Source organism: Parasteatoda tepidariorum, chromosome 9 (genome assembly GCF_043381705.1).
Source record: "Parasteatoda tepidariorum isolate YZ-2023 chromosome 9, CAS_Ptep_4.0, whole genome shotgun sequence".
Taxonomy (NCBI): Eukaryota; Metazoa; Arthropoda; class Arachnida; order Araneae; family Theridiidae; genus Parasteatoda; species Parasteatoda tepidariorum.
The window spans coordinates 45,263,818-45,281,176 of NC_092212.1; the positions used below are offsets into that span (position 1 = coordinate 45,263,818).

Consider the following 17,359-nt stretch of genomic DNA (forward strand, 5'->3'; position numbering starts at 1 on the left):
AAGTGGCCATATTCTAGATCAGCAGCTGCCCATACCATATTTCATTAATAATATTCTTATTTAAATCCTATTTAATGGATTAATTAGTGGTAAATTATTTGCACAAATAATTGTATAAAAAGCCCAGTAATTATAGTTAACAAAAATGTCGTTTCTTCTGAAAAATTAATACTCAAGACATTCTATTTTTTTTTTTTTTTTGTTGAACAAAAGGCTTTGTCATGTTATTAGATGATATCTAAAAACTCTCCTACTTTTCTCTGTACTCTTCCCCTTTTTTTGAGGAAAGTGGGGGGTGATATACGGAGAAGTTTTGAATTTCTTCAAGACAAGCAAGTGAGACATTAATTTCCGATGTATATTTTCAAGCTGAATTGAATGAAACCAATCCCAAAAAGATCTGAAGAAGTTATTAGGGTTTTTTGTACAAAAAGTACAATTTTGTACTTGTACGCGCGAGACCAGATAGTCGTAGCTTGAGTTGCCAGATAGTAGCTCTACTCAGAGAGCAGAGGTTATCGAAATGAAACGAAACAGTGCTCTACTATTGGGTTTAATCCTTATTGCTTGTTAAGGAATAAACCTTTGGTAAACGTATACTAAGCTGTACTAAAAATATTTTTTATTACTGTAATGACCAATAAATAAGCTAGCTTGAAAACAAAAGAACATTAAAGAGTTGACACAGCAAAACAATCTTATCTACACTGGCGCCGTGAATTAATCTACAACAACACACCAATATGAAAGGTCCTTCTTCTTGACTAGTAAAGTGTAATTCAGAGTTTTTCCGCTAGAAAATAATATTAATTTCAACACAATCAATGTGCCTTGTCTTACCCTACACTCCCCTAAATATTTAAATACTTAATTTTGGATTACGTGTGGAAGTTAACTCTTTTGATGCTCGATCTACCAAGACACATCACGCATCAAAGTAACAGGAATGTCAACTAGTACGTTTTTTACAGAATATTCTATAGAGTGGTAGACAATTAAACTCTAAAGCAGTGTTTCTAACCGGGGGCATACCACCCCCCTGGGCGGTGGTAGTATGCTGAGGGGAGTTGGGTATGTTTTGGACGGTAGGGGGGAAGGGAGCGCTGAGCATGTTTCGTCATTAAAATTTAATTTTAAAAATCTCAAATAAAATTATTAAATTAAGTTTAATTTAATAAATAGAATTAATCTAAAATTAATCTTGAAGAAAAAAAGATTAAACTAATATTTTTTTTTAAAGGCGGGCACTTGGGATTTGTCCCATTGGCCACAGAAATGCCAGAACTGCTACTCTCTTCTCATTACCCAGTGGGCACCTGTGGCGAAGCCACGGCGGTGGAGCAGCGTCGCCCACGTCACACAATCCCGTTTATAGGGCGGGTCACATTCACACAAAGAGGAATGGACATAGAACAACACACAGAGAGAAAGAAACATCCATGCCCTGAGCAGGATTTGAACCCGTGGCCAATGGCTCCGCAGTCAGACACGTTAACCTCTCGGCAACCTGGTCGATGATTAAACTAATATAATAAATTACGATTATCTGATGCACCATTTGCACCAGCAAAAAAACGAATTTATGCGACACTTATTCGCTGATCCAAACCAGCGCAGTGCATGATTCAGTAATGTTTGCCTCTGACTCATTCAGGCCATTTGGCCGAAATTGAAGCTCATGCTCCTTCAATATGAATGATTTGACCCGTGTTTATGATGGTTTTCGTTAGCCTCCTTACAATTTTTCCCCAGTTTCGATTTGATTTCATTGTCTATTTGACCAGGTACTTGCCCGAAATTAGTTCTTTATCGTAAATTATTTATTAATTTGGAGTAATAGTTGATTTTCTTTCATCGTTTGTATTTTGCTGCCACCAACAATGTTAATTTACAAAAAGAAGTGTTTGTCTATACAGTGCCACTTACTTGAAGTTCGGATTTGTTCAATCGCTGTCGAACTCTATAACTACACATGTGTTTACTTTGTAGCAAAGTTTTATCGAATGAGGCAATGAAACCCTCCCGTTATTAGCAGGAGTATTTTCAAAAATTTTCTCCTGGCAAACAAAATAAAGATTTGTCATTTCTCATGAACTTCAAAAGACAAGTTTCTGAAGGCACCTCCTGTCTCAGGCTTACAAATAACCTCATCACAAAAATGAGACGACGGTTTGATAGCCTCTTATAATAAATATATCGAAATTAATTGCTGAATCTGGGAAACTCATACAATCGGCGAAGAGTTGAAACTGTCGGCTGTCAAGGAAGTTTTAGAAACAGTTTTGCATCGTCCAACAGCATACAATGTAAAAAAAAAACTATCCCATTAAGCAACGATACCGTGCGGCGACAACCGATGAGACGGCTGAAGACATTGAAGTTTCCTTATGCAAACTTTTGATATCTTACGAAGTTTTCCTTCAAGTTGATTAATCAATCTTGCTGAGTAATGAAGGCTGTACCGTTGGCGTACATCCGGTTTGAAAAGGTAGGTAAAATTATTCAAGGGATCCTTTTTGTAAGAAGCTTGATTGTAGATACCAAAAGTGAATCTATTTTTAATACTGTCAATGATTATTTTAAAGAGAAAAACTCTTGCGAACATTATGTCTGTTGCCACTAATGAAGCTCCAGCAATGGTGGGTCAACTTCGTAGGTTTATCGCCCTTTTGAAAAGGGACGCCATATATTTTAGCCATTCACTGCGTGATTCACAAACAGCATTTAGTAGGAAAAAATCTCAGCTGCCGTTTGCATCAGTCATTGCAATATGTTACATCTGCTGTGAACAAAATTCGCAGATAATGCTCTCAAACGATTGATAATTCAGACAGCTATGTAAGAAAAACGGTTAAAAATTCAATCGCTTGATATTACACACCGAGATTCACTGGCTTTCCAAAGCTGCCTATATCAATAGGTTTTCGAATCTTTTCGACGATGGGCTTGAGTTCCTGGAAGACAGAAATATGGCTTTGAGAGACAGATTGCTATAATTTATAATATAAACTAATTTACAAATGGCGTTAATTTATAACTCCAAGGCGACGAGCCCAATTTGATCCTTACAAAATCAGCTATTGCTGCCTTTCTAAAACAAAAACTCATTTTGTAGAGGTAGAATTTTGATAGGAATGAATTCAGCAAATTTCCAATCTTAAAAAGAATAGCGAAATTCCCTCTGATGATATACAAGAATACTGTCAACATCTTGACTCTTTGCACATAGATTTTTCTGACCGTTTTAAGGGCGTTTTGTCCTTGGAAGTCCCTCAATGGGTTATGAACCCTTTTGTGAATATTGACACAGCATAAGTTCAGATTCAGGAGAAATCAGTCGAACTTTCAACTATTGAAACTTTTAAATTGTGATCGTCTCTCAGAATTTTGGCTTCAAGGTAACATCAGTCGCCTCTACCCTGGACTGTGGACCAACGTCAAATTTTTTTTAATTGCTTCCCTTCCTCCTATCTTGTCGAATGTAGATTCAGTGCTGTTACGGATCTTGTCGCAAAAAAGAGAAATCAACTCGAAATCGTGCTAATTTAAAAAAAACTAACAGTTAATAACTACGGAAAACAAGCTAACAATTAATAACTATCAAAAAAATAAATAACTGTTACTAACTAATAAAAAATTAGTCGAAAGAAACAATTAATCTCTTAATAAACGTGCTTTTGTAGTACGTATTATTTTACTTTACATTCAAAATTATTATCACGAACTATTTAACACAGTGTATTAGAGATAAATAAAAAACTTTTAAACTAATTTTTTTTTCATTGTGTGCCGTCAAATTTCGAAATCGTTAAAAGTGTGCCGCCACAAAAAAAAGGTTGAGAATCACTGCTCAAGCTTTCAGAATTTGTGGTAGTTTTGTGAGCATTTTAAAACCTCACCACGAGAGAGCTGGAAAGAAGAATCGTCTCATATGAACTTTTGAATAATTTATGTGTGGTGATGTGGAAAATAACTTTACATCGAATTTACAAAACAAAGTGAATAATAAATTAGAAAAATAATAAATCAGTGAGAGCACACCAGAGTAACCGGAACCATGCTAAGTTCTTTAAACATCAAAGAGCTAAATTATGTCGTTTTAAATAACTGTTTAAGGTCGCACTTGTTAAAGACCTGCTTGACTAAAATTTTCAATCGTAATTTGTTGTCATGGAAAGGGTTAAATTTTAGATACCAGGCTCTCGTCGGTCGTGGAAAATGTAACACGTGAAAGTATTTTTTTTAAATGTATTTATTTTATATTGTGAGGACGAATTTATTGTCGACGACGTCGTAATATAATATCCCGTTTCGGGTGAGAGTATAGTTAGTCGATCATTTAATGTAACGAATTCTAAACACGTTAAAATAAAATATTATTTACACCGAAGAGCCATTACATTATGACCACCCTGCTAATAACACGCAGGACCACCTTTAGCCCTCAAAACTGCTAACACTCGTCGTGGAATTGATTTCACAAGGTGCTGATAGGTAGTCTGAGGTATCTGGTATCAAGCGCTCACCAACTGGTCCTGCAATTCCCTCACATTGAGAGGGGGTAGCGTGGCAGCACGAAATTTGGTTTTCCAAATAGGACCACAAATGCTCGATTGGATTAAGATCAGGTGAATTTGGGGGCCAAGACAAGACTTGAAAGTCACTGGAATGTTCCTCGAACCAATCCATGATGAATCGACCCTTATGGCATGGTGCATTATCCTGTTGGTAAACACCATCCCCCGCAGNGTGAACAATCTCTTAAACCTGAACCATTTTCTAAAGTTTGTAATGACCAGCCCTGTCCCATTACGTGAGTCTATTTCACAGAACTTTCTTTTAGACATTCTAAGCACATAAACTTATACTTGGGGTGAAATATTTATGTACGAGTATAATGTTTTTTTTCCTCTTATCCATGTATACAAGAAAATTCAATAAAATAAAGAAAGGGAAAAATCATGCTAAAAATATTTTTTGTCTGACATGGTCTTTAAAAATAAAAAAAAATTCGGTATTTATCATAAATTACTATAACAAACCGCTTTACGATTTACTATAATTTTTTAAAAATGTATTAAAACTATTTATTTCTTAGTCTTAACTTATTTATTTATTTTATAATTTTTTTTTCATTTTTTTTTTATTATTTATTTTGAAACGTTGAAAACCAAGATTTATGAAAACTAAAAAGTTGCCAACATCGAGAAATTTTTTTCCCTCCTTGACCTTACATGTTGCCTGCTATTATAATACAAAATTTCAACCATGTTCCATTTTATTTACTGTGTTTCCACGAGTCTTGAAACATATAATAGCGGTAGTAAATTTTCTTTAATACTTTTCTCTTTTTAAGTTAGGTTTTACGCTTAGAGGTCTGGAAGGGCAGAATTCTATTCTAATATATTTTATTTGAAAAGTAATATTTAACACGTTGAATGCCACTCTAATTATGCATGGTTTGTCCATCTGGCCAAACGGTAAATAACTACAAACTAAATTTGCAAATATTAAACAGATTTTGCTAGTTTTTTAAGAGGTTTGCATGGCTTGCCCATCTGGCCAAACGGTAAATAACTACGAACTAAATTTGCAAATATTTAACAGATTTTGTTAGTTTTTTAAGAGGTTTGCATGGCTTGCCTATATGGCCAAACAGTAAATAACTACAAACTAAATTTGCAAATATTAGACAGATTTTTCTAGTTTTTTAAGAGGTTTAGCATATTACCTTCGAAAAAAGTGGTGAATTATATAAGTCTGCGAATTCTTTAGAAATAGTGGTGGACAAAAATCTACTAAATTGAGTTTATTCACAGTTAATTAATTGTAAAATCACAATTAATAAACTACTACTTGAAAATATTTTTTCTCTGTCCGAAGCAAATTGGCAAATCTGTTTATATAAATAAAACTATTTTTGTGTGTTCTATATTGCATTAATTTCTTCAAACCATTTTAGTAACGTTAATAACATAAAAAAATTAAAAATTTACTCGAATTATGTGTTTCTAAAATTCTTGGATTCGCTGGACACCGGTGACCCCGTAGCACTATGAGCAAACTCAGTGCCGGTCACTGGGGACCTCCATGGCATTCAACGTGCTAATCCTGATCGGAAATGCATTTAATGAGGGAGAGTAGTCTTCTTCTTGTTACCTTATAGTTTTTAAAATTTTTAAGGCCCTGATTTATTTCTTCCATAAAGAGAAATAAAACTGTTCTTTTTTTGCAGTTTTCCTGGAACTCTTAAACTTTTTTTGCGTCATCAAATCATTTTTATTCTCTTAAATAATTGCGTTTTTCCCCCCTACTTTATAGTTACCGATGGGATGTGTCAGAGTTTGGAAACTGTTCTCAAGAATGTGGAGGTGGTCTGAAAACACGACAAATTAAATGCATCTCGCTGAAAGATGGTGAAGAAACGTCTTCAACTCGATGTCCTGGCCAGCCACCGAAAACTTCTGACACATGCAATGCGTTCGATTGTCCACCAGCATGGAAGGCAGAATCCTGGAGCAAAGTAAATATTGTTTCCGTAGTAATCAGATGATAAATTCGAATGCCGTACTCTAATTGAGTTATCCAGCTTTTGCAAACAGCCATCGTCAGACTAAATTCTCCAGCATTTTCTAACCAACCTTGCATTCTCTTAGCTTATTGCGGTGAACCCATCTTTAAGCTAATAAGAAAACGTATCATTTATTGCTCAATTGATTTGATTTGTTTCAGGCAGCTTTCAATAAGCCTAGAGTAGTAAAGGCTTATGTTGAATAGCCTTATCAAAGGTTTATTGCAATTAAACCGTAGAAAATTCCATTGAATTGAGTAATTTACCATACGTTTTCGAAATAGAATAAAGGTATATTGGCTGATCGTATTAAGTTTAAAAAATATCGGGCAGAATAGGAAGTACTTAATACTTTAATAATTAGCTTGGCGCAGCGTAAAATGCCATCGACATTTCATGAGCAGGATTTTTCAATTAATAAGTAAGATAGGGATCTTATTTGGGATCTCAGTTTTCTTTTTTTTTCTTTTCTGTTTTTTTTTTTGGCTGAATAAAAAGGAGCTCTTGTAATAGTCATAGTTTATGACTCCTTGTTTTTTAATAAAAAATATCTGGTTTTGCAATGTTTTTGCAACCTATCCATTTTTAAAGTTTTTTGAGTATCAAAAAATCTATATATTGCACACTTTGACGCAATTGACGGATATAAACGTCTGCTTTTAGGCAATATTTAGACTAATGACGGTTACTGAAATTATAAAACACCGTGTTTCACGTGAGATTTCGAGAAAAGTGCCATGGCAACTATTTTTTTTAATAATGCTACAAGCAATAAATAGTATTTAAAAAACTGATATAGCAAAAAAAAATTTGAAAAAAAAAGGGTTAGGTAGTTTATTACACAAAAATGCCAAATATATAAGAATCTCATGACTTTTCTATTGAACGGCAGTATAGCTATCCTGTAAGCGTCTACCGTGTTAAATAAGCAAAAATATCTTATTGCGGATGTGTTAATTACCACTTCTTTTTAAAAACTGATTTCTATTGATCAGTATCAGTTTCATTTCAGTAATTATATATTAAAAATAGCTCAAAAATCTTTGAATTTGGAATGACAACCACAAAACTTTTCGTGACCCGTAGGCATGGTCTGCACATTTTAATTAACACATTGCTGACCGGTCACGAGTTAACTCGTGTTTTCGTGGCGAAACGTTGGTGACCGGTCACGAGTTAACTCGTGTTTTCGTTAGCAGTGATCTCGTGGTGACTATTTTAAAAAGTGGGCATAACTTTCCTTACTTTTCAAGTTTTACTATTTAATTCTGTACCAATTTATTATAACTTGATACAAAACCTGATAAATTTGCAAAACTTGTGGTGTACCATTACACATAGGTGATTGTTAACTTTTTATCAAACGGCATTAAAAAAGTTTAATGTTTATTTATATTGTTTTACATCCACATTCAAAAACAATAGTCGGGCACATGGGGAAGTTTTCAAAAAAGTTGCCGGTCAGCAATGAGTTAATAAAAAAGGGATTGAACATGATTAGTACGTAGAGTAAGTACTAGAGCATTTATTTGTTAATTATTCAGAAATACATCGGAAAAAAACGGTGTAACATTTCTGTTAACATATCAATTGTTTTTTGTTTGTTTGGAAAGCGAAAAAAATATCGAGATGATCGAGCAAATAACGGTTCCAGCCGTCGAGAGTTCTCATGAAAAAACCGTTATAAAATGTGCTAATTTTCACTTTCAAACATACGACTGGCGTTCAATTTCATATGGCAGTCATGAAAAAGTGAACAAAAAAAAATGTCCCTGAACGCGAACGTCAAATGGAAAGTGCGTGGCAATACTTTAATAATATAGGCGTTGTTGTATCTATACTACTTCCAAATATATTGTGGAAATGGTTTTAATAAAAGCTATGACAAAAGAAATATACTCAAGCTTTGAAAAAGTACTTTTTGATATGTTTTTTTCCTTTAAAATTAATTAAAAAGTAAAAACCCTGTTACAATATTAAATACTTCAATTAAAAAAAATTAAATGTTGTTATAAAAAATGTCTATTTTTTAATAATCTAAGCTATTTTCTAAAATTGCAAAGAAAAAATTCATTCGTTATTTATTTATTTTATTTTTTAAATTTCCTAAGTTTCTTTAGCAGCTGATTATTACTAAACAAAAAATCATTTGCAACTTCAATCGAGTTGCATTTTCTTCTTTAGAGTGAAAAAAAACTCAATTTCATACATGCCAACTTTTTTGAGTGCAGCAAAATTTGCTTAATTACTGCTTTTACAAATTTGATTAAATATACTTTCAACTACCACTATATTTAAATAATTTAAATGCAGATATCAAGAGCTAACACCAGTTATGAATGCGTCATCGGAAATTGAGTTTTTACCTGCTCTAGTAATTTCTCACCACTGCTAAAAATCGTTTTTGGAAGTCTGTAAAAGGTGTCAGGTATGCTATTGAAATCTAACAAATTACTATTGAGGGAGAAGGTGGGATTAAAAAACATGAAAAACCTATTTGATTGCCAAAGAAAAAGAGATTAGCATAAACGCATCCCAGTTTGATTACGCAATCAATTTTTTTTCCATCTCTTCTTCCTTTCTAGTAATTCGACAGATTTCAATAGCTTTTCTGTTCGTCCCTCGCTTAACACGTTCATGCCGGGGTGACCCACCTGTGGGTCACGCTAGATTGTCTCATCTTGGCAGCGCACTGGAGTAAAAACTAGTAACAATAAATTTAATTTTTCAGTTTTTTCCGGGAATAATAAAAATCCATAACTACCAATTGTTTTTAACGGATGCAATTTTTATATTGAATTGCTTCTTCGCCGTGATAAATTTCCTTACAGTGAATTGTTACTGTTGAGAATAGATTGACTCCTCCCGAATTTTATCTAATATTGAAATAGTTCTTCTACCAGTATTTTCTCTTTTCCCGTCCCAGTATTTTTCACTTTTCCCGGCGTGAACGTGCTAAACTCATTTTTCCCAAGCATTGAAAAATTATAAATCTAGACAAGCCATCACGGTCATACGAAATCAATAAATTTTCAGTGTTCAAGAAGCTGTGATGGAGGTTTCCAAACACGAAAACTGCATTGCGAAAAAATCCTGGCACCTCTCAACCAAGCAATTCAACTGCCACCTTCAAAGTGCCTTAAGACTAGGCCAAAAGCAGTCAAGAAATGCAATTTGAAACCTTGTCCGCCTTTACCAAGAACGACAACCACCACGACTACGGAAATGCCAGTAGCAATTACCGAGAGTAGTAACAACACGGAAACTTTGGTTGAGTCTCCTTTTGACAATGTCTTTGTTCAGAAATATCCGAACAGGTATGAATTAATATGATTGTATCAGGTAATAAATCAGGGTTGCTACTAACTGGGAAAAGTCAAAAAGTGGTAGCTTTGGTTTTTCAAAGTTTCTACAAATATATTTAAATTATGCTTTTACTTGAGCATTACCAAACCATTTATCAGGTTTAGCACCTACATACAATTCGCAGAGAATCAGGATGACCTTAGAATTTAAAATTGTTTGGCAGATAAAACAATATAAAACATCGATTATACTTTACTTAATTTTTCTACTATTTGAAAGAAAAAAAAATTCTAGATAGTAGCAGCTCTGTAAATTCAGTTCCAGTTTGCCAAATGAATAGCACTAGTTAAATTTTGATCTGAAATTATGCATTTGAAATATGTTTTTTGAAACTAAAGTTTCATTAGAAATTATTTCCGTTGCTTAACTCCTTCGAGACGGGGGAGTCATAAATACATTCACGCAGAATCAGGATGGAATAAAATTAAAAGCGGTAACTCAAATGTGGTCATGGCTAATTTGACAGAATTTTCTTATTTTGATTCTAACGCATACAATCAATGTTTGTACGTTCGGTCGTTGTAGTGGAACTGGGAGTCTGAGGCCTTACGGCCCTTTTCCCATTCATCCTGAAATTAAACTACGAAACATATATGACAAAATCAAAGTTTGGGGAGAAAAATAGAGTTTTTGAGAGAAGAAAAATGGCACTTTGCCATTATTAGGCAATAACAAAATTATAAGTAATAAAAAAGCACATAAAAAAGGTAAAATTAAAGTACAATGGGAAAATAAACACCAATGAATATTTACAGTATTTACAGTTTGGAAATGCATACAGAAGGTGGGCGAGTTAAAGAAAATTTGAGGTATATGTGTAAGTAAGTGTGGCTCTGTTAAAGTAGAGACACGGCCGTCCTGATAACTACCACTCATACAATCAATATTATTTCAAAGAGTAATTAAGTAATTTTCATTTTGAACTTAGAAGTGGTGAATTACATAAATGAAACTATTATTACCTCACCCACAAATGAACTGCTGGTTGGACTACCAATTTTATGTCCTTTAACTTTATTGTCCTCACCCAGAAAATGTACCGCCCGTCTCGAAGAGCTAAAATGCTAATTTCCAACCACTTTTTTCAAAAAAGTTTTTACATCACTGCAAAAAGTTTTTTGATAATTAAATTAAGCTTTTAAAATTACAACTTCACTTTTAAACTCGCTAAACTAAACGAAATAGTTATATTTATAATATGAAACAATTGTTACTATTTCTTTTTTATTAAAATCATTTTAAGGTGCACGCTTGAAATACAATAATTGTGGATGGAGACTCACTGGCAGAGAGGCCTTGCCGCTCTGAAAACGCTAACCGCTTTAACTTTACTTTCTTACTGTGACCCTGGATTGTATCTTTCTGATGTTCCTCTTTAATACAAGGGCTGGCTAATAAGCCTTCTTTGTGATGAGCATATGTGATAATAGTTAAACAATTTCAATATTCATTCTTTTCTACTCGCAATTGTTTCTCTGATTTCAATAACTTGCTAAGCTACGGAGCCAGCGTTTTAATTAGGAAAACAAGAGACGGTGAAGTGCAATACGTAAAGTTTTTTTATTAATAACATAGATTTTGTTAAAAAACTGGTGCTTAAATATTATAAAATTCTTTTTTTTGTTCAGTATTTTGAATATTTACCAGATTACAATGCCTTGTATTAAGCCGTCCGTGTGAGGTTAGTAAAAAAATGTTGTTTTATCACAGTGCACGCAGACAACTTTTCCAAAAAAAATGCATTACAGATTAGAAAATTAGTTGGCGAGATTTCATAAAACCTGGAGCAAACTTGTCATTATAGCTACAACTTCAATTAAAAAGAAAAGCACGACGAACGATTGTAGTACTTTAACATATATACTGAAACATTTATGTTTGTGGAAATCACGAAAGGATAATTTCTTTGAAAAACAGGGCGCAAACGAGGTGGATATGCTACCACTTTTTAAACTTTTGTATGGATCGCACAAATTTCAAAAATGTGTTCACAGCTAACAGTCATAAAGAACTATTTTATTTATTAAAGCATGCACCCAATATTTTCTCTACATTTTTGCCATGTCGGAGGCAGTGTGGTAAAAACGGAGAAATATTTTCAAGTATAAGTCTCTTAATATATGATTCTTGGTTTAGTAAACTCGATTTATAAGGTTTTTATTCACCACTTCTTCTAAATAATTCCCAGACTTAAGTGTAGCGCTATTTTTTTACATTTAAGTCGTAAAATACTGACCAATAGCTGCTCACTTTACATCCGACGCCTCAGATCACAATCATCAAAATAAATAAAAGCTTTAACAAATTTCTTATCACAGATCCACCAATAATATCAGCTTAAACAACTACAATATTGAAAGTTATATCAAGCGTTTCCCCACGTTGACCAGCAACGAACATTCAAAACTCAAGTCACACATAGTTTAGAGCAAGCTGCTCCGTTTCATATTCATTATTATTATTTATTCAAGCAAAGTGCTAGAATCCCCCTGACAGCAACCACATTGCCTGTTAACCTCAACGAAACCAAACAAAATGACAAATACTACATAGTGAATGGGATAGGGGACGCTTCGCGGCTCAGGTGCCCAGATCCAAAAGCAAGACAAGACATTTAAGTCGTGTATAGCCTTTTAAAATGTTGGCAAAATTAATTGAAAATCTGCAGACTTTAATTTTTGTAATTTTCTACCGTTTTTTAAAATATTTGGCGAATCCAGCGCAGTTTGCATCAGTGTCGAACCCTGATAGCCGAGATTCAATGAATTCCTGAATGTCCAGTTTTGCAACATTTTCGGAATTTTTTTTCTATTAACCTGTTTGTGCCTAGCGTCCAATGGAGTACGGTTTCTTTTTCCAGAAACAAAAACTGTGAGTCAAAGTGTTTAGTTATTCGGATTTATTCTGCAGAAAAGTAGATCGGCCTAACATTACATATCAATGATATAAATATTTATAAATAGATTGGGTGTCAAAAAGCTCAGCGTTTTTTCAAAACTAAAATAATAAGCAACGAAAAAAAAAATATCATCTAGATATAAAAAAATAGATAAACTTTTTTTTCATAAGTGTTTTTCTCATTTAAACCACTTTTCGTTGAGGAATGAATGGGTTAAAAAGTTGTCCAAATTTCGAAAGACTCGGCAGTCAGAAAGTCCAGGGAGTGTAAAAGACGATGACGAAGTTCAAATTCCTGTAGTTTTGCCATAATCATTCACGTGTAGTTTGATAATATCATGCAGAAGACAGGGCGCGAACTGTTGACAATTTCCTTCGAGATTTTAAATTATTTCCTCTGGTTAGTAACAGTATGGAATTTCTCTTGCGACATATAAGCGAGGTTTCATTAAACAATAAAGAATCACATCTCCTCCAGAGGCATCATACAATCACCTTTAACTTTTTTTGGTAATTGGGTACTTGCACTTCATCATCATAGTTGGCCAGACAGCCCAATGCGAGCCAATGCCTTCCTCTGAAGATTTATAAATTGCACTTCAGGGAGAAGAAAATTAGTGATACCCACAGGTGCGACCTATGGCGTCAGTGTCAGCTGATCGTTTATAAACAAAGTGGCGTGTCAAAGTCCAGTTCAGTTTCTCCATATGTTAATTAACGTGTGTGTGAAATTAATTAAATACAGCGCAAATAACACATCTAATTTGTTGAAATGTAATTCTTTCTCGTATACGTCTTTTACTTAACTTTGATTTATTATTTGTTCATACATTTTACTGTAACCGTGATATATTTTTGTTTTGTGTACTTGACAACTTCGATGCATAATAAGTTGGTTTATGTTGTGAAGAATTGAAATCTTTGTGACAGAATATAGAATGTGACACTTAAGAGAATTGATACATGATGGTCTTGGCTTACTCTAAATAGCAATCAACAAATGCTACGTTTCAACAACCAATCAGGATCGAGGTCACTACGTCACTTGCAGGTATCCCGTTATAACACTTTGGAGTGTGTTTTGGTGATCCTTGTTCAACCAACACCATAGCCAACTAACAACAGAGCCAAATACACTATTCATGTTTCACTTGGACTGCAAAGCCATAGATCGGCGACTCATACTTCATAATATAGTACATTTACGACAATTTTAATAAAATTAATCTTGAAAAAATATTTTTAAAGCTTACGTTGATCTTTAAATCAGGCAAGATACGTAACTTTTCAACAAAAGAAAACGAACAGTAAAATAGTAAGCCAATGTCAAATAACAAACTGTTGCATTCAATATATCCAACCTGCAAGTCTCATCCTAGGTGGCTTAACAGTAAATGAGATGCAAAGCCAGATGATTGCATATTTTTAAGACGAAAAGTCGGGACTGAATAAAATTAAATAATAAACAGTACAATGTAGACGATTAAAAAGTTTTCTTTCAAGAGCGTAAAGCAGAGTATTTGCAAATAGTGCGTCACCAAAAAGAGGTATTCGCTCATTTTTCAAATGTGTGTGGGAAATATATTACATTCAAACAAGGACAATTGACGACCTTTGGTAGCAAAACAAATACAAATTTTTTTTTCTATAAACACGTTCACGCCTGGGTGACCCACCGGTGGGTCACTCTAGATTGTCTCATCTTGGCAGCGCACTGGAGTAAAAACTGGTAACAATAAATTTTATTTTTTAGTTTTTTTCCGGGAATAATAAAAAGCTATAACTACCAATTATTTTTTAACGGATGCAATTTTTATATTGAATTGCTTCTTCGCCGTGATAAATTTCCTTACAGAGAATTGTTATTGTTGAGAATAGATTAACTCCTCCCGAATATTATCTAATATTGAAATAGTTCATCTACCAGTATTTTCTCTTTTCCCGTACCAGTATATTAAGTACCAGTCATTTCCCGTACCAGTATTTCCCGTTAAGACACGGTTCTCATCAGATCACCGAAGTCAAGCATCACTGGTTGCGGTCAGTGTGTGGGTGGGTGACCCACTTGGATCAGTCTGCGTAGGGACCGAGGGTGTGCGGTATTGGTCCTCGTTAAACTGTGCTACCGTAAAGTGCTCGACTTCGCACGCAGGTCGTTGGGCTACCGAAGCAGGGGTGCCATCCCCTCTGCAGAGGATCAAAATTGTGATGGCATGTCTTCGGATCATCCTCAGGGATGTATCCCAGACCGTCGCATACCCGCCAACTTATGAGGATTTTGAAAATAATTCTTTCTAGTGGTAGCGAACCAAAGTAGAAATTTTTAAAGCAAATGGATCTCTCATAAAACTTTTATCAGAACTTAAGAATCTAGCCATATGGCCTGCACTTTTATAAGTAATAGTGGACAAGTTACGCTAAAATTATTTTTTTTTAAATATTAAGACATTAATTTTGCTACCGTCTGAAAAGAAGATTTCTAAAACTACGGAAATTCCGTAGCAGTTGGAGGGTATGCCGTCGCCAATAGCCCATTGTGCTGCTCTAGTGCGACGTAAATCAACAACAACAACACTTTTTCCGGCGTGAACGTGTTAAAGGTCAAAGCCTGAAGAAATTCATCGAAGAATGAATAATGTATCCGACACTGAATCGAGATATTTCGATAAACTGGAGAAATTACAACGTGCAATTGTGAAAAACGTTCAGAAAAACTGCGTATGGGAGCCTATGCCTATGTGAGGTGATTATCTAAGTTTCGGCTCCGTCAGGGGCCCTAACTCATTCGTCTAAGTGGAGTAGTAGAAAACTCAGCCGAAGCTCATATCAATGGGGTATAATAAAATGGCATTGCATGATAAAAATAAGCAAAAAGAAAATATACATACAGACAGAAATATAATCTCAGCTCCTGCCTGCCTCGCCTCCCCCCTTGCGGGTTTCATTGGTGCACAGACAGGAACCTTGATTAAATAGTGAAGAAATATTTACAAATTAAGCGATGAAACGTTGAGATAGAACGCCGTCAGAGAGAAAAAAACACCGTTGCCGGACTGTAGTTAACCTATTAGTGCCCAGCGTCATATCTATAGGACAGTTTCCTTTTTCAAAAACATATATTGTGGTATGAAAATTGTTTCAATTTTGTCTTTTATCTAGGAGAATTAAAAGTTTCCTTTCCACCATAATTTATTAGTGATTTAAGTTTCCATCACTAGATGTATTACTATAAGGTGCAGGGACATTTCGAACTGAACAAATAGTTTATATTAGCCATTTAGTTAAATAGCATATTATACCACTTTTTTCATGAAAACCACTTTCTGCACCACTTCAATATAAAAAGTCGGGATAAAACGGGTTAATGTTATCGCTGAGTAGCTCAAAGTCAAATATTTGATTGTAATTGCAGGTTGTGCAGCTTATTGCGTCTTTGAAGAAGGAAGCACATAAAAGAACTATGTGTTCTTCCATAGATGTAATGTTTAAGTCTTTGAGGATATCGCTCATTTTAAGTCTACGGGGTGCTTCCGTGAACCTCCTGATCATTTTATTTTGAATGGTTTCGAGTTTGCGTTTTTGAGTGATCGTTAGGGCACTCCAAGCAGGAGCAACATAACTAATTATTGGTCTTATACATTGCAGTTATAAGGTCCTTTTTGTTTTTAGAGTTAATTTTGAGTTATGGCTAAGAATTGGTTTGAGGGAGTAGAATGCTACCTTATGCTTTAGCAGATATTCTAGAGATATGGGAATTCCAATTCATATTATGAGTGAGAATTACACCCAAGTAGGTGGCTTTGTTTACAACAGGAATCGCTTCATTGAAAAGAAGGAGGTTACTATTTTTAATTTTCTTCTTGTTAGACTTTCTCATGATAAGTAATGAGGATTTACTGGTGCTAGTGGAAATTTTCCAATTTGCACACCATTCCTCGATATTTGGGATGATTTGCCTTATATTCAGAGATGCCAACTGCTCCGCTCTCTGGAAAAGTTTTAATAAAGTGGTAGCGAATTAAATATATAACTTGTAAAATTAGCATAGTTACGCCTACTTTCAAAAACAGTAACCAAATAATTAATGCTTTTAGGTTGCATGTTATATGATTCTTATGATTTTTGATATTTAGTAGTGGAAAAATTAATTAAAATTATAAATACCAAACTAAAAATGACTTAAATTTCGTTACCGTTAGAAAATAATATTTTGCAAAGCGGAGCAAGTTGGCATCTCTGTATATTATTCATAGCGTTATTGGGATTAAATGATTTACTGAGTATCGCAGTATCATCTGCATAATACGCAGAAGTATGGGAGAACTTCTGAACTTTCGAAAAAATCTGGTTCTTCCTACCTAAGTTGCAGGCTGTTCCGAACTTGTTCACACTTTAAAAGTAGGTTTACCAAACGGATGTATGCCAATTGGTAAAGCCTTAAGAAAATTTCCTAAATGATTATGATGATTTTTTGTTACTACCGTACCAAATCTGTATTGTACTGTTCAGCCTTCATTCACTTCT

At 34.2% G+C, this 17,359-nt stretch overlaps 1 protein-coding gene across 1 annotated transcript in view; it reads right to left on the bottom strand.

Annotated features, from left to right (window-relative positions):
- LOC107449716 (protein madd-4) overlaps nt 1-17,359 on the bottom strand; it is a 121,265-nt gene that overhangs the window by 63,791 nt on the left and 40,115 nt on the right. The gene's annotated exons all lie outside the window — the stretch shown is intronic.